The sequence below is a fragment of the Motacilla alba genome, chromosome 2, assembly GCF_015832195.1.
Source record: "Motacilla alba alba isolate MOTALB_02 chromosome 2, Motacilla_alba_V1.0_pri, whole genome shotgun sequence".
Classification (NCBI taxonomy): Eukaryota; Metazoa; Chordata; class Aves; order Passeriformes; family Motacillidae; genus Motacilla; species Motacilla alba.
Genome location: NC_052017.1, coordinates 63,499,910 through 63,518,078, shown reverse-complemented (window position 1 = coordinate 63,518,078; position 18,169 = coordinate 63,499,910). Strand labels below are relative to the sequence as shown.

The 18,169-nt window shown below is 41.1% G+C and overlaps 1 protein-coding gene across 25 annotated transcripts in view; it reads left to right on the top strand.

Moving 5' to 3' along the window:
* ATXN1 (ataxin 1) overlaps positions 1-18,169 on the top strand; it is a 338,211-nt gene that overhangs the window by 202,244 nt on the left and 117,798 nt on the right. For 2 of the 25 annotated variants that reach the window (XM_038127008.1, XM_038127004.1), the window contains exon 6: positions 16,671-16,759. The exons of the other annotated variants lie outside the window; for them this stretch is intronic. The gene's annotated coding sequence lies outside the window, so the exon portion shown is untranslated. The remainder of the gene's footprint in view (positions 1-16,670; positions 16,760-18,169) is intronic. 25 annotated transcript variants of the gene reach the window in all.

The following is an 18,169-nucleotide window of genomic DNA, read 5'->3' as shown; positions in this document are numbered from 1 at the left end:
AGCAGCAGCAGAAGTAAATTTAACAGTCAGTGATACATATTTGCTCTCTCCAAAATGGCTGATTTTTCCCTGAAACCTGCCCTCAAAAGATCAGTCTGAGGCAGATATCACAGGATTTAAAATAACATATTTTAAAAAAAACTTTATATTAAGCATTTTATATTAAAATATTAATTAACTTACTTGTCAGAATTTAAAAAAGCTAAAACCAAGGCTCTTGAGGAAGAGGGCTGAATAGTCTTCAGTGTCTCACAGTGTTGCTGTGAGAATTGTTTTCTTTGAGCTGCTAGTCTAAAGGTGTTGTGTTCAGCTGCAATTCTCAATGTACTGTCCTTGAGATACCTAATTCTCTGCCTTTCACTTTCCTCTACTGCTATTCTGTGGAGTGGTAGAAAAAAAATGGTGCAGGAGATCATTCTTTCCAGGTCACTTAGGTCTGCATTGTTTCAGCTCTCCTTTTCTTGTCTGCTTGACTTCACAAATGTTTCTTTCCTCCCTTTGGATTAGAGGTGGGACTTTAAAAGTGCAAAATACAGAGCAAGACCTGCTGGACTTCTGCTCTGGCCCTGTCCTCATCAATTGAGCCCCAGGGGTTCTGCAGCTTACCCAGTAAACAAGAAGCCAGTGTCAGCTGTTGAAGCTCCTGCTGCTTTTCTCTGCTTTTACACTATCAGTGCTTTTTGGACAGTAGTGGTACCCAGCAGGAGTCTCTTGCAGTTCCTCTTGCCTGGTTAAGTGGCTGTGGTGGCTTTTTTTGAACCATGTCAAAAACAGGACCTGGGAGTGCTGCACAGTGTACCCTTGTCTGCACAACTGCCTTGTTGAATTTGGCAGCATAACCAGTCAGGACACAGAAAATGTTTGCTCATCTGGGTCGCCTGAAGAGAACAGGCAGGTCTAGGAAGTTGGTCGGGGCAGGGCTACTGAAAGAACTTGCAGACATGCAAGATTCCAGCTCTCCCTGGCTGTGAGCTGGCTTCCTGAAGCACTGCTGAAAATCCCCCTTGCTGTTCCTCTGTACTCAAATCAATCCCAGTTGAAGCTGGGAGTAATATTTGCATACTTCACTGGTTGTTCAGGCTAAATTAATATTTGTATAGCACACTGTGTTCCCCATATTGAAAGGACGACGTGAACACTGCTGTTTCTAGGCAGCTACATCCCGTGCTTGAATGTTGTAAATGTACTTAGCCAGGACAGACAAGACTCATTGCATTTGTTTAGAAAAAACCTGTCAGTGCCTTGGTATATGTGTGAATGCTTTTTTTTTTTTTTACATAGGTAATGTGTTTACTGTAAAGCTGAAGCTCTCCTCTGTTGGAATATCCCTGTTTCAAAGGCTGGGGGTTGTGTTCATTTGCCATTTCTTATTCTGCTTGCCACTGCATTGCATGCTGGGGGGCGTATTAGGTAGTTTTTTTCAGGGTTTTCCCCTACTTATAGAAACCTTCCAGCGCATGTATAAATCCACTAGCAATGCTTTTTCTTAAGCTGAGAACATAACTAGAGTAGATTATTGTCTGGTAAAGCTGATTGGTATTCCTTAAATCTTGATCTCATCCCTTACTTATTCACACATCATCTGCACAGAAGATATTTCTGCTCTCTTCTGAACTCTATTTCACACAGCCCAGTGAGATGTTAAAAAATAGTAATTTTATAAATCTTTTCTAAACCAAATTAAAGCATTAAATGAAATCTGGGGGAAAAATGAAATCTGAAAAAATAATTAATTCAAGCTAATAAATGTTCTGGTCATCAAAATTCTCCTGCAGTGTGTGAAAGAGGGTGATTTCTCCAAAGGTCCTGCTTGCAGAGCATCTGCTGGAGATGACAGCATCAGGAAAAATAGAACAAGCCGTGGCATCGGTGCTGTTGCATGGTTGGCATCGCAGCCTGAAGAGCAAAGCAGCACCGTCTCCTGCAGGAAAACCTGGGCTTGTAGCTCTCAGTGCACAGAATTCTGCTTGTTGTGTCACGCTGCCATAAATCCTGAGCAGCTCCATTGAAAATGGAGGGAATTACTCCAGATTTATGCCAGTTTCGGTGAAAAGAGGCTTTCTGCTGAATGGATCGGGGCAGCCACTCGCCAGGTGGAAGGGAAAAAAGTGACTCAGCTTTCGGCAGTTGTTGCTGATCACTGGCTTTTGCCAAGCGCAGAGTCACAGATTTCCTTTTTTATTTCTTCTCTTCTTCTCCCTGCCTCCTCTTTTTTTTTTTTTTTTTTTCCCTCTGGATGAGTGACTGCTTTGCACACTGCACAGAAAAAGAGGACTTAATTTCTGAGGGAAGAAGGGATCCTGTGGCAGGATGAACCAGCCCGAGTCCTTGCTGTGAGCAAGGAGCTTGTGGAGGGGCAGATCACCCTTGCTAGAAGCATTTGGCTCCTCATTTCAGAGTGTGCACTATTGGCTTCTGCTTCTCGCCCTTGGGAGACAAACGTTTGTAAGAGGGAGTTCTCTGCGTGGCTGGCCTCGTATTTCTGTGCGCATGAAATAACCCGCTGAGGACAGTGAGAGCAGCTCCTCCCGCGGGGCACACACAGCAGCAAAGCCTGCAGCAGAGCAGAGGGAGCTGCAGCTGGGTGCTGCTTCTTACTTTCCCCCATCTGCAGTCACCCTGCTCTGCCTCCCCAGCAAGCTCACAAGCCAGCAGCTCTGACCATTGCCTGCACCCCAAAAAAAGAAGCGAAGAGGGGGGAAAAAACATGTAGTTAGGTGCTAGGGCCATGTGCTAGTTGAGTAAATATTGGGGTTTATTTTGGACTACCCAGTAAGTGTACTCCAAGTTTAAAAATGGTGTTAAATTACTGCAATGAAAAATGGGGTTTAAAATCTCTAAACGGAGAAGACAATAGCGTACTGTAGATCTCTGAAAAACATGGGTTGTTGAACTGAAGCTCCCTGAATGTTTCAGCCCATCTGTCTTGATAGTTTCTGTGTCTTAATCACGGATTTCATGAAGTGTCTAATTTTCTTTTTTTAGCTTTCTGTCTTCCTCTTGTACAAAAGTTAAGACAGGGAAATCATCTGAGCAGGATTTACTTTTGCATTCGAGAGAAAGGCAGTCTATAAAAAGAAGTGAGTGGTGTGTGTGCTGGGAAACCAAGTTTGTCTGCTTTGGGTTTAGGGAGCAAGATTTTCCCACCCTCAGTTCTGCTACTGAGGTGGTTATTGGGACAGCTGAGGAGTGCAAGTAGAGGTGCTTACCCCATAAGTACCAGTGCTTTTAATGGTCTGGCTCTGCTCCATGGATATCCAAACAGTGTGGTATGGCTCTACTGAAGTCACTGGCAAAATTCCTTCGCTGTCCCTCCTACTGCTGCCACTGTTCCTGGCAGCTGTCAGGATGTACTGGCAAGTCCCTGAGCCCTCTTGCACCTCGGGAAGTCTGCAACAGCTCTTCTGAACTGGAGAATTGCTTCCGATTCATAGCTGTGGGACGAAAAGCACAAACCAACCAACAGAAACATCCCCCCCCAAAAGTCAGAGCATTTTAATTGACCCCTCAGGAGGGTCATTGAAGTAGGGTTGTGCATCTCCAGATCCTTCCTGTGTGAATCCATTACAAAGAGCCTACTCAATTTCTAGCAGCAATGGAAATTTTTGCCCCTGCCCTGCACAGAGCACAGATAAGGCCGTGTGTATTTGCAGTGTGTACTTCTGTAATATGCAGAAGATGCTGATTGACATTAATTAGGAGTGGGAGGTGTGAAAGTGTAAAAATAAAATTCCTTTCTGTCAGGTTTACTATTAGAAGTGAAGTACATGGTGTGACACTGAGTGCATGAGAGCGAGCACGTGTGTCTGCGTGTGAATGTGTGTGGAGTGGAGGGTGTGTACTCAGTATTTAGAACAATAGTGGGAGTGAAGCATTGCAAGTTGGAACATCTGTAAAAGTCTGTGATTACAACGTTTTTCTTGGGAGCTCCTCAGTGAAATGTGCTTAAAACCGGTTTCTTTTCCATTGCTAGTTTAAAATACCATGCTAAAAAGCACACAGTGCCAGAGATTGCAACTTGTGTCAGTTCAGCTGCCTCTGCCTGCCTTTGTGCTGCTACAGTGACTGTTGTGAGAAACAATCAGAAGATACAATATTTTTGGTAAATTTTAGCAAATTGATCTTTTAGCAAAGAACAATACTTTGAAAATAAATGGATCTTTATTTAACAGGTTCCAGTATTGCTCTGATTAGTAAGAGTTATTAATTCCTTCTCTGTGTGTGTACTAGAAATGAGAAGCAAAAAAATTCTGCTTTGTTAATGGTTCAAGGAGTGTGTTGTTGAGTGCGCCTGGCTTTCTCTTACCAAATAAATGGACAATCATCTGTGTAACTTAAAAAGCATATTCTTTGGATCTTAACTGCATTAGAATATCTGAGCTCAAGAACTATTGTGTATGAAATTTCTTCAGTATCTGTTTTATGTGGGTGATAGTGCCAGAGGGTTATCTGTGGAGCTTTTAATAGCTGTCTGACTGTCCATCTGCTCTATGTGACTGTTTATATTTATCCTTTGTATGAGAAAGTTCAAAACATGAGCACTCTGTCAGCCTAATTCATCTGTCACTGAAGCGGGTGGCACTGACTGAAGACCTCCTCCCCAGTGGTTGAGACCTTTCCATGTGGAACTGCAAGATTGTGTTTGGTCTTCATTGATTATAGCTAAAGGACAAATCTCCTTTTTCTGTTACACCTCTGAAATTATGTATGTTAACCCGGTTTTTGCTTGTATAAGTGAGCTGCTTTAAAGTGGACCCCTTTTTATTATTATTGCCCAGTGATTCGATGGAAATGAGTTGCTAATCTCTTCATTTCCTAGCAGAATTTTTCTCTGTTGATAAACTGACCATTTGCTGAGGGAGAGGTGTAGGAGTGACACCTCAACTCTGCAGGTCTGCAAGGTACTAATAGTACATGGTATAGGCACTGTGAGTTGTGGCCGCTTGTGCTGGGCTTGTGATTGAGATACAGAGCTGTTACTTAGGCCTTCTGGTTTAGTATAATTTTCTGTCCATTACTGAAAGTAGATTTAATGTTTTGGACATTCAGTTAAGATACTCTCATCCTTCTAGAAAGGAAGCACCAAAGCTGGCAACACCATTTTGTACTGGCCTCACCAACATTGGTGCTTTTGCTTTATCATCGTAATATAGAACTGGTTTAACACCACCCCTTGCCCCACCCCCCAAAACCAAACGAAACAAGCAAAAAGCCCCCAACACCTACCCCAAAAAACTCACTCCTGGCTTGCTGATGCTGATCCTTCCCCTTACGGGCTGATATTTTGGGTGAGGTGTCACATGTTGCTGAGAAGGGGCACGTGGCTTCAGCTAGGAGAGATTGCTGACCGTGGGAACGTGGAGCTAAGGGTAGTGCTGGTGGATATTTTCCAGCCAGCTTTGGTATCAGGTTTACAGAGTGCATGTGGTACAGCACTTCACATGCTGTGTCACAAAGACAGGAGTTCAGAGGTTTCTCCAAATGTGTGTCAAAGGCCCCTCTTAGTTAACTGAGCTGCACGTGGTTTGTGTAGAGCGTGTCTGGGCTTGTTGGGAAGATGCTCCCTACAGTGTCCCTGGCCATGGGCACACCTGATCTGCCACAGCCTGGGTGATGTGCATGGGGAAATGTTTGCATTAGCTACAGAAGCACCAAAACCCATTCACAGGTACACAAATACTGAGGTTTCCCCTTGAGAAGAAAAATGCTGTAGTTTGGTTGGGAAAACGACAAGGAGGTTGATTTCTGGGTTTTGGTTTTGTTTTATTTGTTAGGATAACAATGTACTTGTGTTTGAAAGGGTTAAGCAGACATAAGTTCATGGTTGAAGCTGCAGTGGTGGGTACAGAATGCATGGCATATCTGGTGTCAAAGAAGTTGTTTGTAGTCACATATTTGTAGATAAAAATACATTGAGTTTTCAGCAGTGGTTTTTTTCCTGGCTGTAATTGTGATGTCACTAGCAATTAATGACAACTGGGTTTCATGACTGTATTTTCTTGCTGTAAGCCTCAAGTCAGTGAAGTGAGCAAATGTATGTGAACTGTGAAGAAAAAGGAAAGGGAAAAAAAAAGGAGGAGGGCAGTGTAAAACCACCACGTTTGAAATCATCATCAGACTGTTTCTGTGTTTAAGGTCTGGTCAAGTAGACCAGAGAATTAATCAGAGCTTAAAGAGTTCAATGCATATTCAGTGTCTTCTAGAATGAGACCTCTACTGATGGAAGAACTATTTGGTCTTTGAGACTATATCTATACATGTATTTTCATTTTTGGGGACTGTAACTGCTGAAGTCAAACCTACCAATATTTTGGGTTAGACCAACCCATAGGGTTTGATCTTCATACACATAAAGGCCACTTTACACTCTTGAGGCAAGTAATATGATCTTGAACCAGGCTTAAAGCATATAGTTCATTTTGTCTTCTTCCTCTTTTCATACTGATTAATATATTAGGCTGTCTAAAGATAAAATACACAAGTAAAATATGTGTGGGAAAACACTGTGTAGGTACATAGCCTTCAATGATTGGGTAGCTATTTGTAAGCTTGAATTAATTAGTTGGGCTGACATGCAATCCGTTCAGCTTTGTGGGGGCTGGACGGTTTGTGGGCAAGCAGGAGGGAAATCCTTTGAGGGATGTGTCATTGTAGGACATTCTATACTAAAGTTTTTTTTGGAGGAGGGGGGGAAAGAAAAGTACTATTAGAATATCTGGTCATGATCCTTCCTGACATGAACACAGTTTAAAACCAGAGCCCGTGTTTCAAATGGTTCTTCAGTTGTCATCATGTTTTTCAATTCTGTGTTATAAAAAACCCCATTAAATTATTTTTAACACAATGCGTAGAGACAGTGCTTGAAATAGTTTGTAATCAGCTAGACCAAGTCCTGGATGGTGCTTTTCTGTTACTGCTTATAGAAGAAAACAGTGTTTGCACAGTTCAAATGCTTTTCATGTCAGCACTGATCACATTTGTTTGCAGTCTATGAAAACAGAACATTAGATTTCACCTCAAAGCTATTCTAAGAAAACTTTTTAATAATCATTGATTGTATTTCAGAAACATGGCAGTACTGAAAATGTTACCATAGCTATAGCCATGAAGTTAGAACAGAACTGCTATTATTTTTGGAGTGTGTCTAAATCAGTAATTTTTCAAGTGGAAAGGTTGGCAGAATTTCATTGTGCTTGTCAAAGTCAAAGTTACTCACTTCCTTCCAATTGCTTCAGTTTTACTGATCTGTTGGGTGAAAGCAGAACACAGAAATGCAGGATACACTTCCAGAGCCCACCACGCAGGGAGCCTGCATGCAGCACATCAAAACCAGCCTGAATTCTCTCAGGCTTCCCTGTGTCTGTCCTGACTGTGCTCCCCTCAGATGAGGAAGGTGTGGTGCCTCCACACTCTGCTCAGATTGCAGAGTCAAGTCCAAAGGTAGGCTCATGGCCCAAAGGGCAGCATGACAGACAGCTGAGGCTGTCCCAAGTGCCCCCCAAGGAGTCTTGGCACTGCATCATCCTTCCTCTCTACTGCAGTTTAAAGACCTGTTTAATTCTGAGCGATGGTTGTAAGCGTGCTTTTTAATGCCATTGACTTGCATGAGTGAAACTCTGGGAGAGGGTGCTGTGGAGCTGCCAACACAACTTTTCCAGGAAGTTGTCTTTACTGAGGAATGTTAAAGTGGCATTAAAGTTTTCTTTTTGCTGGGGTGCTTTTTATGCTGTGTGCATCAGTGATGCTTGGGTGGATGTGTTCCTTTTTTCAGATTAAGATTTGGAGTTGTGCTTTTCATTCTTCATTTGCACTTAAATAGTAAACCAATGTTTCATAACACCAGTGTTTTCAAATTCTGATAACTGAAGTGTCCTAGTGATTATTTATTGGGAGTAGGAGTTTATCATTGCATTATCTATGGGCTAAATTGGAAGGATAGTGCTTCAAGCCTTTTTTTAACACAAAAAAATTAGAATACCTTGACATTCCACAGCATACATAAATTGATGAAAGTCAAAAGACCATTTGCTTAGAGGCTGTACATAATGATCTCATTTGTTATTACGTGGTCTGCACAGGCTACTCTCAAGACATGTAGGTTTTTTTCCTTTCTAATGTTTCTGCATCAGGATGATAGAGATGAATACTCCATAGATATGTGGCCATCTGGTTCTTCCAATTACGCTAAATTTACCAGAAGAAAAAGTAATGTATTATGCCTTTCTAAATATAGTTCTTTTTCCGTGATTGAAAATCGAATCACTTATTCTATGGAAAACTCTGATATTCTGTCGTTTCCTTTGTTCCAACTTGAATAGTCTTAGGAAAAGTAAACCCTTGATTTCTTCATGTAAGTTTTGTGGGATTTTTTGAAATTTTTTTTCTTTTGCTGTCATTTTCAGATCCAGATGTTCTCCAACTATACAAACCAAATAAAGCGATCTCTTTTGTTCCTCAGATTATAGCAAAAATAAAGATCTTAAAATGCCTTAGAAAGAAAGGAAGGCAGTGTAAAAGAAAGTTAGCCGTCTGGGAAGAATAATTTAGGATAGAAATTTGAAGCAGTTTCGTAATAAATCCCAAACTTAATAAAACTCTTTGTGATTGGATTTGGTCTTGAAATTGTATTTCTAGTTTGGAGCCTTCCACTGGCACAATGTCTTCTAAGAGAGTTTGGTGTGTGTTTTGGGTTAGTATGAGTGGTTTCAGTTGCTGAAGCAGTTGCAGGAGGCATGTTATAGGCAGTTCAAACCTTGCTGTGAAGCTGTGAAGCAATCTCAGTGAGTGAATATGTATGCAATGATCTTGGTGCTGCTAGTAAAAAGAGTGATATTAATAACAATGAGAAGAAGAGGGACCAGCACTTGATGTGATGACAGTTTCTGTTTGCCAGCCAAGTAAATGTGTCAGAAGGTCACCAAAGAGTATCTATGGCAACCAAGAGAGGAGGATGGCTCTGCTGGATCACTGGTGCTTGTTGGGTAGAACCCGAGGCAGGGAACTGGGGCATGACCTGATTAGGACTAATCTACTAGCTGAAAATGATAGTATTTATCAGCCACAGTCTTCAAAAATCAGTGAGAAGCAGAAGGAAAAAATTGGTGGAAAGCAGAAAAAACAAGGATCAAGAAAGTTTGTCTGATATCTTTCCAATTAAAAAACTCAGGCTATTCAGTGCACATAAAAACGTGGTAAGCCTGATCTCTGGAGAAGAGAAAGTTACTTGTCATTTCTGATAGGAATGTTCTTACTCTACAATGTCTTATTTTTTTCTTTAAATTTACTTTTTTGAGTAGGGTTTGTCAGGAATCTTACAAACCAACAATAGACTTGCCATTGGGCTAGCTATAAATTTTGTCAAGTGACATTTCTTATATGGTTTTAAAAACTAAAAATAAATGAAAAATCACCAAGTCTTTTAAGCCTTTGATGGAAATCCAGCAGCTTAAATAATGTTGAAATCCAGTCTGTGGGGTGAGTTAACTGAATTCCCAGTGTAGCAGCACTATTAAAGCAACTGTCTTAGATAATAAATGGCAATATGCTCTATGACTCACTTGAGGGGTCATTATTTTTGGCTGGCCTGAAAGACGGTGTTGTTTGCTGGGCTGCAGTCAGGAAGGCATCAGCCTGTTCCATGTGTGTGATCAAAGTGGTACACTGAAAGAGTGAGGGCAAGTTTCCTCAGAGACTACTTGGGATGCATGCTGGGGAGAGGAGATGGATTCCCCTCCCTCTTTCCCCAAAGCTGTTTCTTTGGCCTGTAACCCACAGCATTAAAAGCTGCTGTGAAAGTGCTATATGTTCCTTTCCCTTCATGACCCTCCATTTTATACAGGAACATGGAAGCCTAAGGAGTAGTACTGCATATGGTGCTTCAGGATCTGAAGGGCTATGGAATTACATTGTTGAGGGAATTAGTAATCTTTGGCACACATTGTTATTTGCTTTCTATTAATGAACATGCCTGTAAATAATGTAGTAAAGATCTGCACATAGAATGTTAAAAATCTGCAGTTTGCCTGGGTGTTTTTTTTCCCCACGGATCTGCTGTATTGTTTATAATTCAAAGCTTTGCATCTGAAGCACTTCTTGCTGCTGAGATGATCTTCTCTAGCATGACCCCATGCTCTGATCCTTAGTTTGCTCAGAGCCAACCTCAGACCAGCTGCCTTCTGAGCACTGCCTGCTCCTCTCAAGCCCTGGTTTTAGTTTTCATGTTCCCACGTTTTGTCAGGTGACAGCTGGCACCGCAGCTGCGCTGGTGGCACTCAGAGGAGCCCGGGTCACTGTGAGCTCAGCTGGGCACTGGCTGCTGCAGGGGTGGCACCAGCAGCCACAGGGAAACTGGGAGGCGTTTGCTCTTCAGGTGATTCCACTGCATACTCATTGGGCAACGTGAAGAGACTTCTAGTTCTTCTGTATCTCTGCCAAGCAGAACGTTACTCTAGAGTATCGTCATTCAGCTAGAATAAAGGGAAATAAAGGGTGAAAATGTTTGCAGGATCGCAGAACTGTTGACTCTTTCAAACCCCTACAAAAGTAAATGATTGAACAAGGCTACAGCTTGGGTTCAGCTGTGGATGTGCCGCTCAAGCTGTAATTTTCTATTCTGAGATGAACTCTGGTTATTGTTTAATGAAATAGAAAGTCAAGGCTTTGAATTGCAAGCAATTCAGATGTTTTTCTTCCACAAGATTGTGTAGCATTTTTTGTTTTGTCTTCTGTCTTCTTGTGTGAATCTAAAAGTTTACTGTGATAAGTCCAAGTGGCAGAGAACATGGTTTGTTCTGGCACGAAGAGAACAGCCAGGTAGTGTTTCTCAAGGTTCAGAAAGCCTGAAAGGAGGAGAGAAATAAGTCAGGCTTAGGAGTTTGAAATAATTTCTGACTGATGCTTGTAGTGCTGTCTGGATCCATGCTTTCAGTGTCTATGCAAAGCATTACAATGGTGATTCTTAAAAACTCAACAGTTTTTGTGTCTCTTAGTACACAGAAACTGCCCTAGAATTTTCCTTGTTATCTGCTTTTGGATCCTGTTTTGTTGGCAGCATGGTACAAGCTATAGCTGGCACCCGCATGATGCAGTGCTAGGCTTTGTGTAAAAATACACTGGAGTGTATGTGGGCAGGGCCGTAGCCTCTGCAGTTGCTCTATTTGTAGCATGGCTCCTTCATCTTTTGCATGTTCCTGTATGTGATATTTGGGCAGATTTTAACAAACCTGGCTCAGGGTCTGAAATAACAACCAGCATCGTATCAAAGCACTTAGCGTATTATGACAGGAACATGCTTATACAGCAGGAGTATTTATAGCTGGCCCTGCTGAATGATGTAAGGGAAAGGTATTCTGAAAGTATTTGAAATAGCTACTGATTTTTCTACTGTATCAAAATGCAGTGCTTAGAAATCTCACCATGAAAGCCTATATTGATAACAACAGCTTCCCCCTCAGTTTCTGGGGATGCTTGTGACTTGAAGGCCATTATGATTGGTTGCTTTCACACTGTGTTGTTGTTGGACTATAAAGAACAGTCCACAGGTATGGTATGTTCACCATGATCTAGTGCATAGGGTCTACCCTTAGTAATGGCATGAAGTATTTTATGGAAGACAGATTAAGTGTTTCAGCAGATATGTTGTGTGAAACCCATGCAATATCACCAACCTCATCTTCTCCTAATTGGGACAAAACTGTTTCAAGAAGTAACCTGGGTTTTCTCATACCTAAGCACTTGAAATATTAGGGAAAATGGAAGTGGATTTTATTCCTCCCAAGTGCAAAAGAGCCATTGGAAATGTTTGTAGACAGGCAAACTATAGATTCAAAAAGATGTGTAGCAAATTTATCACAAACAAGACATGTTTATTTTCTCATTCGTTTCAGAGACACTTTAAACTTTTGCTTGTTTTCTGAGATCATAAGTTGCAGACATTGGAGAAGAGAAAGCAGAAGACTAATAGCAGTGATGGCAGAAACACCACTTATATGCTTATTAAATAAAAATAGTTTTGCTTCCAAGTTCTTAAGTGCTATACTTATTTAATCTGGTTTGCTCAACCTCTATTTTTAAGTCATTTGTTCTGCTCAAAAATTGCAAAGAAATTTTTTGTGAGAACATTTTGTTGGTTTAGATAATGGTTTTTTGTTTGGTTGCTTTTGTTCAACACATAAAATAGAACATTTTTAGATTGAGGGTTGGCCCTCATTAATTGGAGTTTCAGGAAGCAGAAAATGGGAATGCTAACAGAGTATCTTCAAATAAATCATGATAAATTGCACACAGAAATACTCTGACTTATTTGTGTATGCTTAACAAGCCTTTACTACTACAGTTTCTGCTGTTCAAGAATAAAACTGAGAGTATGTAGCATCAGTATCTGTTTGAATATACCCCTGGTCCTGCTTTCATTGCTAGAAAGCACAAGCCCTGGTTCTGCTGCAGTCTGTGGTTGGCAGCTATAAAGAGCTGTTGAGAGCAGACTGGATCCCGAAACTGGGCATCCTCTGTGTACAACATGGATACAGATCTTCCTTTTCAGAATCAGTGAGCATCAGTTTTTTTTGACAGAGGATTCTGCTTTGTTCACCTTTGATTTCCTGCTGAGTGCTGTTTTCCCTGCTTTCTCTTTAAAAAACTGCCTTTTCCAATCCCCTACCTGTTGGACAAAGATTCTCACAACATTATTTGGCCTTATGTGGGCTTCTCATTGCCATTAGAGCAGCCTGCACGATACATCTTTCTGTGCTGTTGGAGCTGGTTGTAATATTTCTGTCTGTGCCCTGCCTCACTTGGGACTTTGGAGGCCCAGCTATTTTGCAAGGCAAATTTCTTTCCTGCTCGCTGCTGCCAGTGTGCAATTCTGGCTTGCCTGAGGTCCTTCCTTTCAAAAATCATTCTTGCCATATTGGCAGGTGGATGGTGCCCGTTTGATGGGGAGGGAGAGGATAAAGGGTTAAAAGAGTAATTTTCATGCTTTAAGCTGCTATCACTGAAGTGATGCAACACACTTGCTGTATCAGCCGTTGGTTAAGCTGCTACACCGCCTTACTGTTCATCAGCTTCATCAGTGTGTTCAGCATTTGGTGATGAAGGTTATCCAGGGAAAGGAGATTGTGATTTGTGGAGATGCTCTCATGTGGAAGTGGTGGTCAGAGGAGGCCAACTCCCCAGCCTCAATAGAAAATGCATCCACAGAGAACAGTTCCCCTGACTCTGATTTGTAGCAGTTTCATTTAACCAAGGTTAAGTCAGAAAGCACAGCTGCCTTCTACTGCTTTGTCGTACTTCACAGCTAAGGAAGGAGAAAAGTTTTCCTCTTGACAGCTTGATGTAGTCAAGATCCAAGAAGCCCCAAATTCTCTGTAGTTGTGTTTTTGCTGCCAATTTGCAGACTCATTTGGGGGCATTATGTTTGATCAGTCTATGCTTCTTTTCCTTACACTGTGGGGTTTAAATCCCTTCCGCTTTTGCATGGAAAAGCTTCTCGTGGGAGTCAGCAGAGTTTTGTTTTCCGTGCTCCATTCTGAGCAGCACAGCCTGAAGATCTCCTAGTTTTATGCTGATAAAGGTGCCTTCTTTCTGAAATCATGTAATATATTGAGGTTCTGTGAGTCCAGTACTTGGCTGGATGAGATAGGGTGTCAAACCATCTGTTCTGAGAGGTTTTTTTTCCTGATTCCAATTAGTTTTTATAACCTTGACTGTGCGTTTGATGATATTTTTTGTGTCCTTCCTTTTAAGGGAAGTAAAGGCAAAGGCAATGCTTTGATCTGTTATCAGTTCCATAGATTCCTATAAAGGTTTTATGAGTTTTTGGTATTAGGGAAAAAAAAAATCTTAGGGCCTGCTTTAAAAAACAGATAACAGCCTAGGGAAGGAGTAGTGGGATGGTTACCAGTGATGGGAAGATAAATAGGAAAGCTGAGTAACATGGGAAGGAGCTACATGTTGAGGCTTGGGCTGGGAAAACAGTGTAGGTGGGAGCTGGAATATCAGTGAAGTGTGTACAAGGTAACTGAAAACGTCAGAGAGGAGAGAGGAGCGAGTAGAAAGCAAGTGTATTGGAAGATGCTGGCACTGGATTTGAGAAGCAGGAATCTCTGTTGTTGTATATAATACTTCAGCAGTGTAAAAGACTGGAATTTATTCTTGTTGATGTGCTAATAAGAGCTCAGGGGTTTATATCTTACCTGTCTGGAAACTGAGTAGCTGCGAAGTGAAGAGATCTGCCACAGCAGACATAAACCAGTTGTTGGTTGTTGGAAAGGTCTCACCTTCGGTCTCTCGTGCAGTCAAGGGACTTGTAAAGCAGTGCGAGCATTCAGCATTGTATGCAACTCCTGTTCTAACCCTTGTCCTACACTATTCTTTTGGGTTTTCTTAACCTTAACTAGCTAATGCTCCAGTGGCAAAATACAAATGCTATCATCCATGTTGCTAGGAAAAATGATGGTATTTTTAGGTGTGTTTAAGAGTATCCAGTGGTGAGGTGCTTCAGGATAAAGGTTTAATTCTCAGTTTATTCCCCCTCAGTTGTGCTCATGCAGATTGCCTTTCAGTAACATAGAAGAAATAATGATCAGTTCTTTCACTCTTTCCTGCATTATTTCTGAAATTAACAAATTGGCCAACTAGAAACACATTTTGAGAGAAAAATATTATTTTTCTTGAATTTTTTTTGTAATATCTAAGACTAAGGTGTCTCACTAGTAATTAAGAAATAGGTTTTTCATAACTATATTTTACTTCCTTTTGTGCCCCACATACATCTCTTTCCAACCTTTATCATCTAGCAACTTTTTATGCATTCAAGCTTATCTTAATATTAGTTGCAGGCTTTTACATAGTTATTCTAATCTTAGTTCTTTTCAAAAGAAGGGCAAATTACAGAAACAATTCTTGTGAGATACAAACTCCTAGATGATGATACCAATTTGCTTTTCACAGTTAGGCACAATAAATTACTTTTCATTTCAGGCAAAATGAACTGCACTGACATGTTTCTTCTTCCATAGAACACAGTTGGGTTCTGGGACAGGGATGAAGAGCTAGCAGTCATGAAACTGAAGCAGCATTTAAGTTTTTATTTAACTTCATATTTATCTGCTTAAAAATCTGTATGGAAAGCTGTATGGACAAGTTATTTTCCTGTTGTCTTTTAATTTCCTGTTACCTATGAGGAATTTGCACTTAACTTTGTGATGAACCCGGAACCCTACAGGCATTGCTTTTTCAAAAATTCCTTATGTGAAAAAAGAGTGTCTCTGTGTAGGAAACAAGGAAAAGAAATCTCTTGAGTCAACTACATTTTTGATAAAGCAGATAATATTTTTTTATGGCCTGATTCAGTATTAGATTACTGCAGTCTCGTGCCTTCTTAATTTCATTCATCAGTGGACTTATTTCAGCATAAACCTGATACAAGGGATGGCAGAATTAGCCTTTTTGTTTGTAATTATTCTTTAGTATGCAAGGGTAAAGAAATACCTTCTGGAGGCCAGCAGTACTGTCCTATTAAATGTGCTGCAAATGTGATCTGAGGCTTTAAACACTGAACTTTAAGTACTTCAAACAAAATTTTGAAAGTTTTTTTTCTTTTTTTTACTGTAAATACACCAAGGATTTGTTACAAGAGAAAGGGTCTTATGCCCTTAGCCTGTAATGAGCCCCACAGAGGCAAATCTTACTTCGCTATTTACTCCAAAGCCAGGGAGTTTGCCTGCCTCGTGGTGAGAGATATGTAAGAGTAGGCTCTATCAGAAAACACAGTTATTAACTGCCTTGCCCTAACCTGAAATAAAAACTTCTTCTTTAAGGTGAGTTCATTGTGCTGTCTTCTCTGATGTCATGCTTTTACTGACTTGTTGTGTTAAAGACATCCACACTGTATCTCTGTATTTATAGGGAGAAGACAGAGTGATAGGCACTAAATATCTACTGTGTGTATCTGACAGTAGAAGACAGAGGAAGTTGCCTGTCCTTCAGGCAACCTACAGTCTGCAAAATCAAGTGTTTTAGAAGCCCACATTTTAAATGGCCAAGTCAGTTTTTGCCCTTAGTGGTGCTACAGGATGTGTAGCTACAGTGTATGTATTTGAAAGATTCAGTATTTAATTTGTGTTTTAGAAATCTCATATTATTTCCCTGCTGGTGCTAGTCTTGTCTGTGTTTCACAGCTGTATCTGTTAAGGTCAGAGCTATCAAATCTGGTTAGTCCCAGCCTGATTTTCAGAGCAGGCAAGTCTCCTGCAACCCTACTACTTCATTTTAATGGGCCTCTGGGTGCACACAGCAGTATTGTGAAGGAAGCCAGCTATTTAGGTCCCAAAATATGGATTGGTACCTAATTTAGTGTATCCAGGGGTGAAGATGTTGGCTTAGTATTCTCTCTCCCTGGGACTCCTCTTCCATGTATTGCTTCTTGTATTTGAGATGGGGGCTGTCATTCACTGTATGCCAGTACAGAAGCCAAGTAGGTCAGTGCCTCCAGGCACTGCTGTATATTATACATCCACCCCCAGGGGTCAGTTGCCACCCTCTATTCAATCTTACTGTAGGTATTTGCTGAAACTTTTTAGTGGGGCTCTGCTCAGGTTACCCTGGTCCTGAGGGCTGCTTGAGCCCTGCATGAGCAAAGGTGAGCAAAGCAAGCTCCTCCTCTTCAACAGGTTCCTGTAAGGGGGATCAAGGGAGTTGCCCCTTCTTGGAAACCTGAGCCAGAAGAGGCACAGTGGCAAAAGCAGCCAGAAGACAAACTGTGAGTCCAAACTGCATATAAATCTCTACCCTAAGCGGATTTGTTGTTTGGTCCAGCTTTCCTCTCTTCCCTGAGCCTCTTTTACTCAACTTCACTCTTAACTGGATCATCTCTGTCCACGTCCTGCAGACCCTCCTTCATGCTCCTTTCGTTCAGCTGATCTTTTCCCATGGAATGCAGAACCCTATGTTTCACTGCCAAACCAGCTGCAGGGGAGCAGAAGACAGAAATGCACACAGGAGCTTGCTGCTTGCTTGCTCCAGGTCTGTTTCAAGGCAAGAGGGAACTAAAATAGCTTATTGCTGTTGAAGATGAACATGTGACTACCTCAAACTGCATCGCCACTAAAGGCTTAAAAATAACGTGGTCTGCTGCCATCTGCTACACATCTTTCCTCCACCCTCTGTTGCTCTTGCCACTTCAGGCTGCTGTAAGCTCTTTGAAGCAAAGATGGTCTTCTCTGCCTTTGCAAAAGGCATGCCACTGTGGCACCTTCCCAACCCCATCGTTGCTTGTGCTGTACTACAAATAAGAGAGTTGATAGTTTTATACTTAGTCTTAATGGGGATGTGGATTGAAGCAAACAGGACTTTCATTTTGTGGTATCTGCCCAGTTGTAACTCATCCCTAAGATGAATTTGTTGGTCACACTAAGATCTCAGGTATTGATCAATGATGTAATTGCTATCCTATAGTAGGACAGATGATGTAATTCTTACCCAGTTACTGAAGACAGTGACCTTGAGACAGATCAGATGGTTGAGTAGCATAGATGGTTCACTGATTATAAAATGCCCTTGTTTTAAAACTAAACTGTCATCTGTTAATTATTGGGGAGGAACAACTACAACAAAATTCCAGCATGTCACAAAAGATACAGCATATCTTTACTTTTACCAGCAATTACATATTCCTGATTGACAGGTGACTTTTGATGGTTTTATTGCTTTTTTGCTTTGGCCATCATTTCAATTTGCATTAGGATATCATAAAACCTGACTTCTGTGAGCCTAAGGAAAAGACTTGGAGGACTTTGATAGCCAGTCACATATTTAAAGAACAAGAAAAAGTAAAGGTGTATGTGATAGGAGAAATTCTGATAGATGGGAGGAGAATATATGGCAAAGTTTTGCCAGTGGGAAAGCCTGGTTCCTTCCTAGTTCCAAGTAGAGATGGCTTAAACTTATATTTGAGTAAGAAGTAGTATCACTTCTCATTTGAGTACTTAATAAAAAAGTGGCAAGCGTTGACCACCAGATTTGCACCCAGATGAACAGTAGGCAAAACTCAAGAAAGTCATGGAGGACAAAGAAATAAAACCACTTGCTATGGTTGTTTATAATATGATAGGAAAAAAGACGTATTTTTCTTTGAGTGGAAAGAGGTTCTGAGAGACCCCAGTACAAGCCT